At 35.3% G+C, this 20397-nt stretch overlaps 2 pseudogenes; one reads left to right on the top strand and one right to left on the bottom strand.

Annotated features, from left to right (window-relative positions):
- Window positions 1-216: 216 nt before the first annotated feature.
- Window positions 217-344, bottom strand: LOC145286650 (U2 spliceosomal RNA; annotated as a pseudogene).
- A 19315-nt stretch (window positions 345-19659) lies between these two features.
- Window positions 19660-19792, top strand: LOC145286709 (U2 spliceosomal RNA; annotated as a pseudogene).
- Window positions 19793-20397: the final 605 nt, after the last annotated feature.

A 20397-nucleotide genomic window follows, 5' to 3' on the forward strand; every position in this document is an offset into this window, starting at 1 on the left:
AAATTCTTAAAGATAAATTAAAATGACCGAAAACTGGGCTGAAATGACTGAAATAAATAAAAAGTAAATAACTTAGAATAACTTTAATGAACTTAAGGATGAATTGAATGACCTTAAGAATGACTTGAATGCTTAAAAAAATAACTGGAATCCTTCAAAAACAACTTGAATGATCTGGAGAATGACTTGAATGGTTTTGAGACTGACTGGTTGTAAAGTGGGTGATCATTTTACATTAAATTAATACAGAAAAATGATCCCCCCGCTTTATATCACAATAAATACAGCATGTAGTAAGAACAGATACTACACTTTGATCTTGGCCAAAAGGCCAAGAAAAGGGTATTTATTTGCTCCCCCACCGAGCAAATTAGGCACAAGGCCGATTTTTAATGTGAGGAGTGAAGGGGAAATGGGGACCAACTCCCCGGGGAGTAGGGGAGCTGGATAGTGACAATTGGTATGAAGGCTTACCCCTACATGTACCAAGGTCTTATATGTGGGATTGCTCCCACATATGGTCTTTGCTTGCAGTAGTATTTATTTGCTTTTCCACTGAGCAAATTAGGCACAAGGCCGTTTTTTAATGAGGGAGGGGGGAGGGGACCAGCCCCCGAGGGGTGGGAAATGGTAGCTGGATGGTAACTGTTGGTCTGTAGGGTAATCCCTACATTGACCAAGGTCTGATATGTGGGGTTGGTATTTATTTGCTCCCCCACCGAGCAAATTAGGCACAAGGCCGATTTTTAATGTGAGGAGTGAAGGGGAAATGGGATGGGGGTTAGTTTGTATTTCTTTCTCTCCAAGATGGGTAAAATTTAGAGGAAGGGGTTAAAACAAAAATATCCTGGCCTGAAGGCCAAGAAAATCTAAAAAAGCTAAGAACAGCATCTATTAACAACAGACCTTTGATCTTAACCAAAAAGGCCAAGCACAAAAGTGTTACGGACAGACCGACGGACGGACGGACCGACGGAGTGACTTATAGAGTCACTTGCATGCGGCTAATAATTATTTCATTATATTTCTCGATCATTACTTGATAAATACTGAAAATTTCATTAAAATTGGTTAATTTCCTGATTTTTAATGGATTTTTAAGTAAAGGGAGGGATCAAAATGTTTATACATTCTGAGCATCGGCATTCATTTTGCACGTACCTAATATATATATATATATATAATATCAAATTCCAAAATGGTGTAATAAAAAATAAAATAAAAGGTAATTGCAACTTCTCTTCCAATGTTCGGATTTTGTAATCATGCCCAAATGCATTTTCTTTTCTTTTAATGGATTGATAGTTGCTATTTCTTCTCACGAGTTAAGGGCAGAATAGATTCATTGATTGATATTATAATTAAATGAATGATTTTGCACTTCTAAACAGTTGCTGTCAAGAATTGTGAATGTCAACATAATTAAAAGAATAACTTGTAAGATGGTCAACATCATGAAATTTGAAATATAAACTTTTGTCATTTGTTTGTTGTGTGTGTGTGTGTGTGTGTGTGTGTGTGTGTGTGTGTGTGTATTTTTGCATCCTATTACTTATTTATTGACGCATAGGAGTATTACGTTAAATACATATATACATGAGTCGCGTGTGGATGCTAACGATCTTTTTTGCAATTTTATGACAAGTGTTTCAATGCGGTCATCGTGATATAATGCAAATGTACACAATGAGGCACCATATTCTTCTTTTATTTTATAGATGAGTACAACTCAGATTCTTCGTGAATAAAATCCCCTCTTCTTATTCTACAGTTTTACTTCATGACCTGAGTCAAATAATTTTATAGAGAATCTTACCTATTTATGCGCAAAAGAAAACAAGAAAGTTTGTGACCGAAACTCTGAAAAATGTGATTCTTTGCTTTCTATTCTAATTTATTCGTTTCATCAGCAAGATCAGAAAACGCAAGAAAATTGTGCAAAAAAAAAAAAAGAGAAAACCATTATATTCTTAACATGTGTCCATTCAAAATTTAACGATAAAATGTTATTTCAAACTTAAGTGCAAGATGCCAACGAACATACTAGTTCAAATAGAAGTTTAACATACTCAAAAACATGTCAGTTCAAATTGAAATTTAACGAAACAACAAATATGCTAATTTGTTAGGGTTTTTTGCTTATCACACCACTTATCAAGGCCCGAAGGCCACTCAAGGATAAGGGTTACATAATGTAAGATGATAGTATAGTAAATCGCTACTGGTGTAAATTGGGTAGAATTTGATTATTTATGGAGACGGATCACAAGAACTTGTTTACATTGGATTTGAAGGCTATCATGTTGTATTCAACCGAGAAGCAAGACTGCGGGACAGTGTTCCACAGGTGGATAGTTCTGGGAAAGGAGCTTTGTTAATGGAATTTGCGTTTAGATTTAAGCACAGATAGAGTGGGGGAATCGGGTATAGTGGCTGTAGCTAGTCGAGTGTCTTTTTGTGAAAATTTAGTAAGGGGGAAGTATAGATTGGAATTCAGTCGAGCACTTGCTATTAAAATTACGATAGAGTAGAGACATGCTCGCAACGTTTCTTCTATGAGAAAGAGGTTGTAGGGAAGAGAAAATGGCATTATCTACTAGGTTTGAGAGCCGATTTTAAACTATATTAATGCTGGATAGGAGGCGCCGGCCAGCTCTTGCCCAGATATGGCAACAGTATTCCATTTTATGCCGTACCTGGCTCTTATACAGATAGTTACATCGGCAGTGAGATACCCACTGGATTGGTAGAGTGATCTTGGCAACATATTTGATGTATGCGTTCCATTTCAGGTCAGGAGTGAAGATCAGTCCCAGAAGCTTGTCAAGACATAGAGCCTTCCAGAGATGAGTCATTCATTTTAATTGGAGCGTGATGGGGTTCAGAGCCATTATGATGAAGAGAGAGAAGCTTTGTTTTCGATTTCAATTTAGTTCAAATTGAAGTTCAACGTAACAATGAGTATGCTAGTTACAGATGTTTGAACACATAGATAATCAAATAATACAATGATGATAGGGTTAGAATTATGGTCAAAGTTGGTTAAAACTTGGGAATATAATTACGAACTGAAGTCTATCAAATTGACTAAAATGCTATTTAAAACTGGAGCATGATAAATCTACGAAAATAAAATTTCCGAAATGTGACAGAAACCAACATTTGATACGGAGCAATGTGTAGTATATATTCTACTATTACACGTGGTCTTTTCTGCATTCTGTCAGTGAAGCAGAGATACCTTTAGACTGAGACAAATTGTATTATTGTCTTAATCCAGAGTGTCTCTAATTCTGCTCTCGTCGGGAGGTAAATAAATAGAGACAGTACTTCCTTTGGTTTATCTATAAAAAATGTGTATTTCCTATCTGCATGTTTTGCAGAAGAATCAAATCTAAATGAAATGAGAAGGACCAACAGACGGAGCCGCTGGCGGAGCTGTTAGGGCACATCTAAAGACAAACTTTTCAATAAACTCATTTGATATTCGAGCATTTCAATTCCGAATACACTTTTGGGTTTAAATTTTTCTTTTTCTTCTGTTACTTCATCTTAACAATAACAATATAATGGCGATGAAAGACTGCACAATATATATATATATATATATATATATATATATATATATATATATATAATGGTTAAAAGAAAAAATAGAACACAAACTTAAGCCAATCTCATCTATGTTTATGTTGTATTCTTTGTTTTAACCATTGTGCATGCTCTGCTTCACATTAAGCTCTCACAGTAAGGATTTTCTACCGAAAGTGACTCTCCCTCTCTCGTGTGTGTGTGTGTGTGTGTGTGTGTGTGTGTGTGTGTGTGCATGTACATATAGATGCGTTTATATGCGTGTATGTATTTTTGTGTATGTACATAAGTATGTGCGTGTACGTACGTATATGTGCGTGTATATATATATATATATATATATATATATATATATATATATATATATATATTTGCCACCAGATACTGGACAGACGTATAGATGAGATTGAGTAAAGTTTGTGTTGTATCCTTTCTTTTAACCATTATATATATATATATATATATATATATATATATATATATATATATATATATATATACTAGCAAAAGTACCCGTCGTTGACTGGGTTCAAAAACAACCAACAGATAATGGACTCTGATTTATGAAAGTATGATAGGTTATGAAAAGGAAGGATTATAAAGAGATAGCTTCGGTTTTGGGGGTATCAAAACCAAAGCAAAACATGATGAAAGTAAAAATAAAATAGAAAAACCCCATAATTTATTATACCATACCTGTTCACACTGAAACACTTATCACAATATTCTGTGGATCTATATAAAAAAAAAAATTGTTATACTTTGTGACATATTTCCATTCCATGGAGGTCAGGCGCGAACGAACACCCCATAATTTTATTATACCATATTTCTTCAAACTGAAGCATAATTATTAAAGTATACTTACGCAGATAGATATGAAAAATCTTTATTAAAGTGTGTGCCTATTTCCATTTTATGGAGGCCAGGCGCGAACGCAGACCCTACAATTTTATTATACCATCCCTATTTAAGTTGAAACATATTTATCAAAGTATTATGATGTACATCTATATCAAAAATACTTGTAAACGTTTTTTTTTTAATTTTTTATTTCCATACTTTGTGGACCAGGCGCGTACGCAGACCCGACAATTTTAATGAATCATTATTATGCCAGATCAAACATACCTATTCCTGTGTCTCGATACATCTTCTATCATTATATGTGATCAGTTGTCTATAATAGTTAATCATATAGGAGCCTATTCGTAACCAGACATACACACAGACGTTCAGCTTTATATATATATATATATATATATATATATATAATGCACACGCGTGTTTATATGCGTGTGTATAGATACATGTGTGTGTATATAAAACAATCTATGACACTTTTTATGGATTTATTTTATTTTAGCTATTAATTTTCGAAAAACCCTTGCATAAAGAATATATCTGACACGTTTACAAAAAAAAACCCAATGAATTGTACGTAATAATAGCATTCTTTTTTTTCTAGGTTTTAATCCTTAATATCTTTTGTGCCTTGAATAATGGAAGATAGGACCACGTGATAATTTTAAAATTCAAATAAAATATAGATGGATTGATATCTAGATAGATGGACAGGAAAAAAAATTGTGACAACACGGGAATATACCGAATTGCAAAAACGAAAACCGAATATTCAATAATTGAAAACGATTTACGATAAATCTTAGTTACTTCTAACTTCCCTCTTCATCACTAGAATATAACACTGGAATGTCACGATATTTTGGGATATAACCCGTTTGATTAGTGTTTCTATTTCTCTGAATCATGCGTCTCTCTGTTACGTGTATAGAGTTCCTATTTACAATGCCTCCCCACCGGACAGAGTTAGACACTAGGGTCGTTTTTTAACGCGGAAAAAAAGGAACAAAAATGTTTTTAAATTATCTCAGTCATGGAGAATTTCTCCTTCACTGACTGCGAACAAGAAATTGAAGTGCAGCATCTGAAGAACAGATACTACACTTGGAGTTGGTGACTATAGGACGTAGAACGTGTACCCCTTAACAACCCCTCTCTCCGGAGTCGTGGGGGCGCTGCATTATTTCATGCAGTGTGTCTTGCGCAAGAATAGCCTGGCAGGCAGCGCCCATCTTTCTCCAAGTTCAACGGTTACTATGAAATTGCTATTTTTCAAGGATCGCTGAAATTGCTACTTAAGGATGGTAGAAAATCAAAGATTAAACGCTGCGCAATTAAAAATATACTTGTAAATGATATATGCATTTTTAAAAAATTAATTTATGCTTATTTTTATGTTTTTCAATTATTCGCTTGTGTATAAAGATACAAGATCATTAAATTTATAACTAATATTAGATATATTTATAAAATATGTTAGTTACCAAAGTAGTACTTAGCTACTGGATTTTAAATGAAAACTGTTACAATCAAAAACCACACATACATACATGATGATTGCAACGTCTTGTCAGACGAGTGCCACTTCCTCAGACACTTAAACTCCATGAGCCCAAAAAATTACTTCCATCACCACAGGACCATTTTAATAGACAAATGCCTGAGGGAGTATCTATACACAGATGATGTTACAGAGTCTTAGCTTTGTACGACAGCTAAGTCTCTCTCTCGGTTCAAAATGTTGAGATCCAGCAACAAGCAAGAGCAAGATAGCCAAAAACAAATTAAACTGCAGACCAGCTTAATGCGGGTACTGGTCTCCCGCTTTATGGCTTTTTAAATCAGAGATTTGCTTCTCCTAGAAAGGTTTCCTTCACCACGGCTTACAGGAGCCCTCTCCACCCCAACACACACATACATACACACAAACACACACGGTGCTAGTTGGCCGTTGACCCCCGAAAAAGGGTTCATTCGCCCTTTGGAAGGTCTTGTTTTTAATCCTTCAGGGAGACTAGTCACCCTTCTCACCAAACAAGTCTGGTGGGGGAACCAGTTTAGTCGCCGGTGACCCAACCATGAGGCAGGTGGTATTGGGTTACATGGTACCAGTAGCATATGACATGACCTGACATAACATGCATACGCACATACATACATACAATGAAACCTCTTAATATATTCGGGTTGGTGAGTTTTTCTTCCATTTCCGGTTTAGAAACAAATCTGTAATTTGATTGCCTCCCCTTAACCTTTTCTTTTTTGCTGTGCCTTTCTCCCTTACAGACGTGATATTGCTGTCTTGTTCTTTTCTATGTATTTAATATTTTGCTTGTTCCTGCCTTAGTCTGTATGTTACACAGTAAGTAATTAAATACAGTTAAAATTCGTTTCTATATCACTCTAATCATAAAGTAAACATTTTTGTCAAATAATCAGAAAAAAAAAAAGCTAAAATTAAAGCTAAATTTTGATAAAGGGACAAATCCAATTTTCGAATGCCAAACTGCTTCAAAAAAAAATAAATAAATAAACGGCCAAAATTCGCGAAATTTAGCATTAGAAACCTTGGATAATAATATGAGAGTGACTTCCTTTTGATGTAGCCTTGTTTTAGAATATCATAATATATGATTATAGCACTATATTACTTTCTGAGTTTTTATTAGTAATTTGTCTCATTTAGGACAGTTCTATTTTTAAAATACAATGGACATTATCTTCATAGAAATGTTAATAAATTCACATTTGCTGCATGCTACAGGTTTTTCTGTTAACAAAAAAACAAACTAATTTTTGACATTACCCGGAAAAATATCAGCTTTATCAAAACATATTAACTAAATTTCTTATTCTGTGGAATCTCCAATGGCCCTGCTAATAAATACTATTATGGCACGTATTCTTCAGAATTGTTCGATTTATTCCCTGCTTCTTTTATTCCAGCTCGTTTGATTCGTTGGTCTAGTGGTCTTCATCGATTCTCTGTTCAGATACCTCATTATAATCCAGCTTTTTATTCGATTTATTTGAAAGAATTTGGGGCTTCTGAAACTCTCTTCTCATTGACAGCTTTACGCGTATCTATAGTATTTGGTTTTTCAAAACTAAGTTTAACTAGCACCTCCTGTTTTTGTGATCATCATCTTTCGTTCTTGTTAGTTCTTTATATTAAATGACATCGTGTCTTGTCTGAAGCGATCTTTATACGAAAATGAGTTATGTTATGTAATAGGTCGAACACAAGAAAGTATTTGTTAGTTATTAATCTGTTTGTCGGTCTATCTATTTATCTATGTGTATTATCGATATATCTCTCGATCTATCTATCTCTCCATCTCGATCTATCTATTTATCTATCTATCTAACTGGAGAGATAAACAAAAGATGAATATGAAGAATAATGATAAAAACTGTCAAAATATGACAAAGCTAGATCATAGACAAGTTTATCAGAAGCATCTGCTCAGCTGACAGGATCTACGTGTGAGTTACGTGGATCAGGTTAGCTGGAGATCATGGGAGATGGAATTTGGATGTTGAGCAAAGCGGACGATTTAACAGGTCGTTCCCACTTCATTGGGGAGGGGGCTGACGTGTCTCAAAATGGCGACCTAGAATTAACCACGCAATCAAAGATATTCATTTTCTATTCTTCTGCGATCAACACCTGGAAAGTGAATAAAGACTATCTAAAACCAACCAGCGTTTTTGGAAGTGAATGAATATTTGTCCAAACAGGTTCCAGCCTCCCCTTCAAGAACAAGATGAATTCCAGGTGGATAAGATCAATGACGCATGAAACTAAGGTATGTCTAAAATACATTCATGACATACACACCCGCATATGAACAATTAGATAAAAAATATATCATGAATAGACAGCAACAACATAACTTAGGGTTCAAATAGTGAAGAATCACCAACCATAGACATTTAGCGACACGTATACAAATCAGGATGAACTCTTTGTCCCAAGTACACATACCGACATGCTGTACTATGGCACACATTACACAACAGACCTCTCTTTGTCCCAGTATACAACACTTAGATAGGAAGCCTTTGTTCATGGAAACTTCACTTGACACTAAGCACACGGAGGAAAAAATGTTTTTTTTCTTTAATTTTTTTTCATTATGGTAGAAGTACTATCTTACCAAGAGGAAGCGGAGATTGTGTAAGAGAGCTCATATGAGCACGTATGAAAATATCAGCAGCAGCCGAAAGATGGATAGCAACGATTGTATTAGCAGCAGGAGAAGCGTTTGAACGCGTATGCAAATTGGCAAGTGTTCTTGGGCTTGCGTCTGAAGAAAAAAAAAAAAAAGGACACTATGTAGTTGGGGAGAAACAAAATCAGTGCCAAAGGAATCGGATGTGTAAAGTGAAGGCGAGGATGAGGTGGCTGTGGCCAGCATGATGTTGGAAGAAAGAGAAATGCACACCAGGTTAGATGGACATGTGGCAGCGAAAGACTTTGTAAGTGGTGTCGAGATGGGAGAACAATGGTAATAAATGCTTTTGTTAAAAAAAAGAAAGAAAAATGCCGACCCAGATTTTTATTTCTTTCTTTCCTTCGTTTGTTTGTAAACTGCAATGTTACAATTGGAGCCCAGTTGAGGAACATCACCAACTAGATTATCTGCTAAAGGAACCACGTTTACCGGCATGAGGAAACCAGGTTAGTTGGTTAGTTGTTTTTGTTTTACGATATATCAACCCTTTTCGGATTATTTAATACCGAATCCAAAGATTTTGAAGAAAAAATTTTTTTAATAGAATATATTTGTTGTTTTCACGTCGGTTTCTATTTAACCCATAGTTGGGACCCTAACAGGTACTACCACTCCGGGTCAGAGTGGACCTGGGAGCAATGGTAATTAAAGGGTTGCTCCACACTCCCCAAAGCCCACAAGCTGGGGCCTCACTACTAGATATAGTTTAAGGTCATATCCAGGACCCCCATTGAGGGACTTTTACCCTCTGCAGGGGGGGGGGCAGTCGGCGTATTCTAATGCCCCACCGACAGGGCCGAGGAAACCAGGAGAAATAGATAACACGACAAGTGTGACGTGTTTTATAGAAAAGGACGAGATAAGTCACGTGGCGAGAGTTACTGGACATAAAGTATTTCGCTTATGTTTGATCACTAACTTATAATCTTCCAAACTTTACAGAACAATAATGTAACAAATAAATATCTATTATTCGCCTATTTTGTATGCTTCAGCATTGTGAATTAGAGCCTAGTTTTATTTTCTGCCAAACAGGTCACTGGTTCGTAATTTTCTTTTGAAGGTCAACTTTACAATGATCACAATTTTTTTTTTTTTACTTTTATAAAGATATAAGAAATAACAAATTTTTGACAAATTCATATTAGGCAATCAAATTGGCAAACTATCTGATATCACATGCTTGCATGCGTCCGTTATCCGCAACGTTGCATAATGCATATAACAGCACAGCTATGGCTTGCACAGATGCGTGGAAAAACATAATTTAAAAACATCTTTTGAAGAGATGAAACGAAAATTGTTATGAATGCAAATATGTTAGATGTTTAAGAAAAAATGTTTATGGGAATGAAAATTTCGGAATTACATCTCGTGAATAAGCATGGGCTTTTTTGCTTTTTTTTTTTTTCATAAAACAGCTATTAGTAAAATTATACCAGCATGTCGCCCAGCATTGCCCGGTTGTAAAATGCACTTAAATATGATATTTTAATAAATGCAGATTTGGTATTTATTATTATATAGCTACTTTTCTATTGATTATTATTATTATTATATTGTATCCAATATAGTAGTGGTTTCAAATATATATATATATATATGGTCTGCAGTTTCACTTGTTGCTGGCTATCTTGCTCTTGCTTGTTGCTGGATCTCAACATTTTGAAACGAGAGAGAGACTTAGCTGTCGTACAAAGGTAAGACTCTGTAACATCATCTGTGTATAGATACTCCCTCAGGCATTTGTCTATTAAAATGGTCCTGTGGTGATGGAAGTCATTTTTGGGCTCATGGAGTTTAAGTGTCTGAGGGAGTGGTACTCGTCTGACAAGACGTTGCAATCATCATATATATATATATATATATATATATATATGACTTTGGTCTAATCAGCTAAAATCGAACCAAAACATTTAGCTCTCCAGTTGTATTCACAACTATATGATCAGACGGATATCCAAACTTTGAAAATTAATACAGTTAAACGCATTAATGTACATTTGCGCATGCATAGAGGAGTACTTTAAGTGAACTTACGCTTGCCAAGTTCCAATTTTTCAATTTTGCCCTTTTTAACAGTGATTTTTACTGTCTAAAACCAAATCGTATTTGTTACACAGGTCAAAATCCCCTATATGTCAAGTTTCAAGTCTGTAGACCAAAATGGATAGAGTAGTTTGGTAGAGACCGTTCCGCACACACACATACATAGACAATGTTACTTGTATATATAGATAGAAGAATTTAGATTATGAAATTAAAAAAAAAGCAAAATGTAAATCAAAGGAGGAAATGTCCGCTTAAAATGGATAATTTCTTGCACATATTCAGTAATGGGCACACCTGAAATTAAGCAGAATCTTGGGTCATATTCGCCTCCTCTCGTGAGGAGCAAAATAAATTACAATAACTAATACACTGTAGTCCATATTTTTGCTAGTATATATGATAGACGAATATGTACTACATTATCTTCACACACACAAAAAAAACACAGAATGGAGGTAGTGCTTGGGAGGGAGATGTTATGACAGCAGGACAGATAATAAACTACCTCCTACCAATAAAAAAGAAGGTAATCTCTGAGGGGAATGGTGTCATAACCACAGAACAATTAGTACACTACCTGCTTAAAAATGGAAGAGGTAATGCCTAGAAGTTTGACATCTTAATAACAGATGTAACACCCACCTTTTGAATTGAGCATTGAATGATAGCTTCAGACAAATATGTGTTCCAAATCATGCTACAGAAGACTATTCACGCCTGAGAGTATCCTGCACCTCTACAAAGCTTCCATTCGCCCATGCATGAAGTATTGTCGCCACATCTGGTGCATCTACTACGTCTCTCCCTCTTGGATAGAGTCCCAAAAAAAAAGTCTTCAATCTAATAGATCTCACTTTGTCAACTAAGCTCCACCTCTGTCCTATCACCGCAATGTTGCATCTCTGTGCCTATTTTACAAGTATTTTAATGGAATGTGCTCTGATGATCTCGCTGCATATCCCCGACAAACCTGCTTAGCAACAAAATCACACCTCTTCATTGTTGAGGTCCCTAAGTGCCAGAAAGCTTTCTACTCCAATAGTTTATTCTCTAGAACAGCTAGACTTTGGAATTCTCTTCCTGCTATCTGCTTCCCTGACTGTACTGATATGCAAAAGTTTAAATGTAATGTAAATCAACATTTTGTTCATCTTTCCTAGGCATGATCCTAAATAGTAGCCCTTTACGTCCAAGTGGCGATATGCCTTGTTTTGGGTGAACGTGAGTAAAAAAAAAAAAAAATAAGACAGTAATTTCTTAAATTCAATTCAGTAAGTGAATACTACTATCATTTCTACTACTACTAATACTAATACTACTACTATTAAAAATAATAATAGCTAGATAGTATTGTACTTGTACCCCTCATATTAATTACTCACACCCCTTTCTATTGTTCCAGAGTGTAACCAGCAGCGCATTCTTAGGAGCCGGAAGGAATTGGTAACCTGAAGATCGTCGAGTCCCTCCTCTCAAGACTATTAGACCTACTGCTCAGTAGAGGCCTGCACCTTCACTTGCCTACTAGTTCCTTTCCCCTGTCTGCTCATAGGAAGGTGTGTCTACTCATCTATGCGCTGCTGATTACACTCAGATTAAAGATGGTTTCCGGACATTTACTTCGTACACTCCCAAATGGTAATCCAAAAGTGTAATACAATCAATGCCCGCAAAAAACTCGCCGTGGGTGAGGGAGATAGATAGTATTGTACTTGTACCCCTCATATTAATTACTCACACCCCTTTCTATTGTTCCAGAGTGTAACCAGCAGCGCATTCTTTTCCACGTCATTTTCCCAAATTTCATATGAACTTGGGGGGAGCGGGAGATCTGTTGGACCAAATGAAGCTGTGGTCATTTTGTAAATATTCTACATGTAAATATTCTGTGAAGGGTCAAGGAAAGACTAAGTTGAGAAAACACTAACCAGACCTCCAATGGATGAGTGCAAAGAGAACTGAGACCTTAGGTAATAAAAGCTAGTTGCCACCCAAACTCTAGTGGAGATCAATGGTCGTTGCCAGTGAGAATTTAATGCCAAGCTGCTGTTGTGATAACACAAAACATTTTTAAAGGTTATCGAAAGATGGGGAGAGTACTGGAAATCTGAAGAAACTTGTTGTCACCCAAACTACAGAGAACCTCCTCCCGTTGTTGTCAGAGAGTAATCTTTAATGATGGCCTGTGGGAAAAAAAAAAACTCCTCAGTAACAATAATAAATTATCTCTAGTATTATATAAGAGGAACTTTGTCTGTGTGTGAAAGGGGGTGAGTTGGTTCCCTATGGACTCCTAACCGACTCATTCGATTTTTATGAAAGTTCATATAAATATACACTATGTATCTGTCAGAGTTCTTAGATAGATTTTGTATCAGAATGTTTTCGATAAGTATCAATAATCAAAAAAATCCAATGAAAGAAAGAACAGGCGATTTTGACGAAAATTAACACCTTATACAGCCTAACATCACAAGTGCATTTGAGAAGTTTATTACCACACAAGCTGAAAGGCTAGACATATATAATCAATAGTAGGTTCTTTGATATGACAGGGGTACATTCAAAATAAATGTTTCTGTTTAAAGCACAACTGAACCATAATACTTGACTTTTTCATTTTAAACTTAAATTCAAGCCATTATCACCACACAAGCAGAAAGGCAAGACATAAAATTAACAGTAGGCTGTTTGTTATGACAGAGGCGCGTTCGAAATGAATGTTTCTTTGTAGAGATCCATTGAACCATGATACTTAACTTTTGCATTTTAAACTTTAATTCAAGCCATTATATAAAAATAATTTTATAAAATCTACCGTAGGCTCTCTACAGTGCAATGTAGACTACAATGTTTTGTGGATTAAGTTACTGTGGAGAGGCATGTGAAGTTTCCTCTTAATGCACAGCGATGGATCCCCAACTAGAGTAGGCAATCAATCGATTTAAATGAATAATAGGCAATTTCATCGATTTTGATGACAATAAAAATATGGGAGTGCGAAACATTCGTTGGTCATCATTCAATCCCGAGCAACGTCAGGTCTCCATCCACTATCTAGTTGGTTCAAGTAACGTTGTTTTAACTCTGTTGAAATAACAACATATATCGCCAGTTCGAGGGATATATAAAGAAAAAAATATATATTTTATGAAGCGAAAGTGTCATTCATTGAAAATCGATTCAGTAATCAATTTTACGCTTGTGTTACTTCGACAGAGATTTTAATAAAAGTTACAGGAATAATTTAGCAAGAAATAAACGTTATAGAAGCAATATCATGTTTTTGGAAAAAAAAAAAATATATATATATATATATATATATATACTAGCAGATGTACCCAACTTTACCAGGTATTAAACGTAACGTTAAATTCCTTTTTAAAAAAATGAAGTAAAAAAAAAAGCAAACACAAAAAAAAAAATAGAAAGAAACTTAGATATGTACATCCGAGTATTGGCTTTTTCTAAACAGTTCACTTCTTGTAAGGGGGAAAAAATACTCAAGCTGAAATCGAAACCAAAACCTAAAGACAGTCAAGTACGATAATCATTAGGCGAGTTTTAAAAGGTGTTTTCAAACCTACTTAACAGACTGTGGACGATTCGCACATGCGCAGTCGCAAAGCAGTTGATAAACATAAAAATCCGATGACCACACAGTATCATTTTTTTATCCATTTTGATCCCTTAGAAGCCCTTTTTCCGGATGAAAACCAATTAAAAGCTTTTCCATATGTCTGAATAACCTATATACTAAATTTCAAGTCTGTAGTTGAGTATATAGATTGAGACGTGTCCTCACACACAAATTCTCACTTATATTTATACAGTAGAACCCCCGGGATACGTCATAAATCCATTCTGGTGCTGGTGAAATCGCCATATGGCAGGGCCTAAGCAAAATTTTACAGTACATATTAAAAATTAGTAACAAAATAAAGTACAATTTATAATACACATGTATATAATCAAATAACATTATAGTAACACCGTAAGGCGGGGCAAATACTGCAACCAGGGGCCGGGAAAACATCGTATTCCACATAGTAACATTTTAAAAAACGTATCTCGGGGTTATACTGTATATAAAATAAAATTTTAAAATAAATGCCACAAATTAAAAGAAACATTTTTTTAAAAAATGCCACAAATTAAAAGAAACATTTATTTTCAAAAAATGCCATAAATTTCAATAGCAATAAGCTTTCTCAATATTCGAATACTCCCAGTAAGCACCTTTCCAGTAGAGATCTGATTAATGCTCTTCCTCATCGGTTGTCCATCCTCCTTGACCCTTCGTGACCATGTTCCTCCTTAATCATTACTATCACTCACTAGGAATTCTCACACAGGTCATCAAGAATAGTGACGGTGGCCAAGTGATTAAAGACGTGGACTGAAAATATGGGTGTCCCATGTTCGAATCCAGTTTGTTTCACACAAACACATTCATTAAACCCACACCTAACCTTGTGTCTAACCTCCTGGGGACGATATGAATAAAATGACCTGTGGTGTTCCCTGGAATCTAGGTGACAATAAGATTTTATTATTAACAACAACAACAACAACAACTCACAAGTAGTTCTCACGCAAGTCATTAACAGTTATTATTCATTGGCAAAAATAGGTAGTGTTACTTGGAATCTGAGTGACAAAAACTCTCCCCTGTGTTTTCAGTATTCTCCGATTCTGCTGTTCATGGTGCCAATAACTTTAAGTTCGTGCAACAGCTGTTTACCATTGATCTCTCACTGGTAATGTCTGTTGTTTTTATTTCACCAATCCTCCTCAGGATTCTTGTTCTCTTCTAGCGGAAATCAGTATGGTGCTCTTCCTCCACGATGTTTCTATACCTCTAAACTATTTAGTAACTATTTTTTTTTAGGATATTTGATATATCCTGCGTCCTGCGGTAGGTGGTCGTAATAAAAGGATATTCAAGAAAGGTATTCCACCAGGGAAATAAATGGATAAAGAGGTTCTGAAGTAATAAAGAAATAGAGAAGTTTATTGAGAATATTTACAGAGACAGCATGTTACGTTTTTAAATGTTCCCGCCCCGGGAAGGCTCTCACAACCGGTGACCGGTGATAACGTTCTTTCGATAAAAAGTTCCGGCGGTGAATTGCTCATCTCGCCATAACATTATTATTATTATTATTATTATTATTATTATTATTATTATTATTATTATTATTATAATAATAGCATCAATATTAATAATTAATTATTAATAATAATAATTTAAAAAAACAAACAAACATGAGTTTTTATCAGTGATCGTTCACTGGAGTAATTATATCGTTTCCTGACACATAGTTTTGCTGTATATTTTAAGATTATGACATGCTGAATGTTTTTGCGTTAAAATCAATTTAGTATTACATATAAAATAGTAAATTAAAATAAAACACACTAAATTAGTAAATTAACCGATATACTAGCATAGATCTAATATCTTTGGCACACCAAAATCTTTAAAAATAAAATACAATTATTTGAGATAATGTGTACAGTCTTTCCGATAAAATTAAATGTACCAGGAAAAGTAGAAAGTTGGCAATTTACTTTTGTCAGCCTCGTAACTCTCATTTGGCCGATTTTGTTCTTCAGTCCCCACATTCCGTCAGCGATGTTTCTGACAAAAGGGGAAGAATTGCTGCTTTCTGGGTCAAAAACTATTCATCAACACTTATTGTTGGTTAGTTTTAAATTTTGAAGGTTTTTTTTAGCTCCTTACATCAAGTTTTTTTTTTTTTTTTTACAAGGTGGTCACCACTTATCAAGGCCCGGAAGTCACTCAGGGATAAGGGTTACTGTAATTACAGTACGTTAGTGTGGATATTTAAAGTGTCTACTTAAGGGGGCGGTTCATCAGGAATTTGTTTACGTTGGACTTGAAGATGTCCAAGTTGTAGTCAGGAGGGAAGCAGGCAGACGGAACAGAGTTCCACAGGCGTGCAGTTCTAAGAAAGAAGCTTTGTTCATGGAATCTACGTTTTGATTTAGGCATAGATAAAGAGTGGGGAAAGTTTTTGACGGTGGATTCAACTAGACGGGTGTTTTTCGTGAAAGTTTGGCGAGGGGCGACCAAAGATTGGAGTTCAGACGAGCACCTGCCATGGAAATAACGATAAAACAAAGATAGGCTTGCAACGTCTCTTCTGTGGGAGAGAGGTTGCAGGGAAGAGAAAAGGGCATCCCCCACTAAGCCACAAAGTCTATTTTGTACTCTGTCAAGGCAGGATAGGCTGTTTTTAGCAGCTCCTGCTCAGATATGGCAGCAGTATTCCATCCTTGGACGAGTGGCTTCGTGCCTTGTCTAGAACGATTTCCATAAAAGAAAAATGATGTTATTACCTTTTTTGTGAATGTTTATGAAAGAAAAACCTGAAATCATCAAGTTAGTGCTGAGTTATTCCCCTTGCTGACACTTTATAGAGAGTTAAAGATAGGTAGGTGGCGCTGCATGAGTAATTCTGAGTTATTTCCTTAGTTTGCGTGACTGCTTCGAAAGGGTGAATGTGCTACAAGTTGATTTGAATATAGAAAACGATATCTGCTGAATTGAAGCCATGTTAAGAGGATGAGATAAGACTGTACAGAGACATTTAATAGCTTTTTAACACAAATCAGTATATTTTCCACCTTATTTTACATTTTACACAGATATACGTTGCCAAGGAAATGATAATCCAACTATAAAGAACGTAGATTTTGCACTCAGATTGACTTCACAGAGAATGAAACACCATACGTCCTACTAATTTCTTAATATTTTTTTTTTTTTAGTTTCTATAATAGAATCGTAAGTGATATGTTATCTATATCTTTTTTCTCGCTTTGGCATTAATATTAAAAGCCTACTTTTTCTATTGGTATTTAATTGCTTCCCCGCGATAGCAATATGTGACACAAGTTTTTTTTTTAATGTAGGGAAAAATTAGCTCCCCATAAACGAGCACTCTGTCAGTTGCAAAAATAAAAAATTGCCTTGGGTTTCCTCTACGTTACATTGACTAAGAACAAATTAACTTGAGTGTAGCATTAGAACGGATACTACACTGTGATCTTTGCCTGAAGGCCAGACCTACCTTTTCTATTTAAAAATTATTAAAACAAACTTAATATACTCAGTCATGGATATGTGAGTGCATATTCCTTTAAAAAACGAGCGTTGATTCTTTTTTTTATGGTTTCTTATTAGATGATTGGGTTCTTCTCACTATTACGCTGAATTCTATTTATGCATAGTTTCTACATTCTGCATAAGTGTGTAGAATTTAAGATAAAAACGTTCTAGCGTACGGAAATATATATATATATATATATATATATATATATATATATATATATATATATAAAGGGCAAAATGTGTGTGTGTGTGTTTGTATGTCTCGCAACAACTTTCGACACAGGGACCGATCCTGACCATCTCGGTATTGTTTTAAACCTCGGTCCTTCAGACAACAAATATAAAAAGAATTGGCCAAAAACATTCATTCCTTCACCCTCAACTCGGCAGTTTAGTATAAGGAGGGGTCGTGTTTTGCGTTGACATTTTCGCAAAGTCATCATCTCCTTTCAATTGACTACGTTTAATTTCAACACTCTCCACTTCCGCTCGCACGATGAAGACATCGACTAAGATGTTACGTTTTTTTCTCTTTCTTTTCCTCCTTCGCGTTACGGGTTCGAGCCTGCCTGCAACTACTTTTTTTTCGCTTTTTTTTTTGTTACTCTTAACCTCCACACACCCGGGCAAATCCAGGGACACCCTGCAATTTTTTTTTAACACCTCTCTCCACCCGGGATACCTACTTGGGTTCCTTACTACACCACCTCTCCACACCCGGGCAACGCCGGGTACCCCCACTAGTATATATATAAAAGTGACCTTGTCGGCGTATGTGCAAAAAGTCTCTTTGGTCTACAGAGTTGAAATTTGATTGGACCGGTAGCATACTTTCGATTTGGTTTTTAGACGGTAAAATAGCTATTAAAGGGCTAAAATAATAATAAAAAAAAGAACATTGACCTTGGTCTGGCAGAAGTCACCTACACACGTTTTTACTGCGCATTTATTTATTAAAAGTTATATGTTAAACTTCATTATGTTTTGTATACGTATGGAGTTGGGTGATAGTATGCTTATGAATATGGTTGGGGAGCTGTATGTTTGGGTTTCGATTCTAACTGATAACATGCAAGTCATTTTTTTCATTTTACTCATCCTTACTATATATTAGGTCCAATATAATAATCGATAGAGAATTGGCTCTATAATTATAAATACGAAATCTGCATTGAAACCTAATATTTAAGAGTATTTTACGACCGGGTAACGCCGGGTCGCCTGTAGTTTAATATAATCTTTGGTTTTCATACATAAAGTAAATTTCACAGTGTATAGGATTATTTGATACTGGAGATATTCATAATCGTATCCTATTTCCAAAAGAGGGAAGATATAACATATGAGAAGTATTTGGAATCAAGTCTCCCCTTGCTGCTGTTTCAGATCATTTTAAACTATAGCAGCCAGCTTTGTCTCCCCTCCATCAAGGCCAGAGGTTTTGGGGAAATATATATATTAAAATAAAATACTTATGGAATATGGAAAACACAACGCTAGTCTTATATGTACACACACATATCTCTGTCTCTCTCTCTCATATATATATATATATATATATATTTATATATATATATATATCATGAAGGGAAGACTGAAATTCATGATTAGAAACGTTTAAAATAAAGTGAACGGGGTGAAGAGAAGAGAAGAAAAAATGGGGGAGTCAGCTGACCGGTTTCGCCCTCACTTTCTCAAAGTTGTATCGGGGAGGTTGTTTTGGAAAAAAAATAAGTTGGAATCGAAAATATATACACATAAAATCACGTTGCGTTACATTCTTGGCCTTTTGGTCAAGATCAAAGTGTAGTATCTGTTCTTCAGATGCTGCACTTCTATTTCTTGTTCTCTTTCGGTGGAGGAGAAATCCTTCACGACTGAGACAATTTTTATTTTTGTACCTTTTCTCCACGTTAAAAAACGACCCTGGTGTCTAACTCTGTCCCGTGGGGAGGCATAGTAAATAGGTACATTATGTATGGGGGGAAAATGGAGGAAAGCGATTAAAATAAAGCAACGTTATATTACTCGAAGATCCTAGAGACTAATCACGCTCAAACCCAAGAGGCATTCCTTCTATTTAGAGAGACGGCCTATTCAACCGAACGTGAACAGTCTCCAAGATCTTTAAATGGAATAAAGAATGAGCACGACTCAGGATTGAAAATGAGTTCGTGATAAAGTTCGTTGCACATGACAGGGTTTTTATAAGATGGTCAGTTATTGAAGCCCCGTATGTGTTGGTAAATATGTCAGTTGTTTGGTATGTTTCATTTGTTGGTGGACTCTTCTAACCAATCTTAATGTTGTTCGATCCACATAGTTGGCACTGCAATTACATTCAAAATTAAATTACATTATTATTATTATGATGGGGTGGGTAGAACATCTTTGCTTTATTAATATTCTAATCAAGTGAATTGTTTTTAATAAATGGAAATAAAATATTGAAATGTATTTTTTAATAGTTACAAATTATTCACTAAAAATATCTTAATTAAATATTGCAAA

Source organism: Euprymna scolopes, chromosome 10 (assembly GCF_053919585.1).
Source record: "Euprymna scolopes isolate OS-2025 chromosome 10, ASM5391958v1, whole genome shotgun sequence".
Taxonomy (NCBI): Eukaryota; Metazoa; Mollusca; class Cephalopoda; order Sepiida; family Sepiolidae; genus Euprymna; species Euprymna scolopes.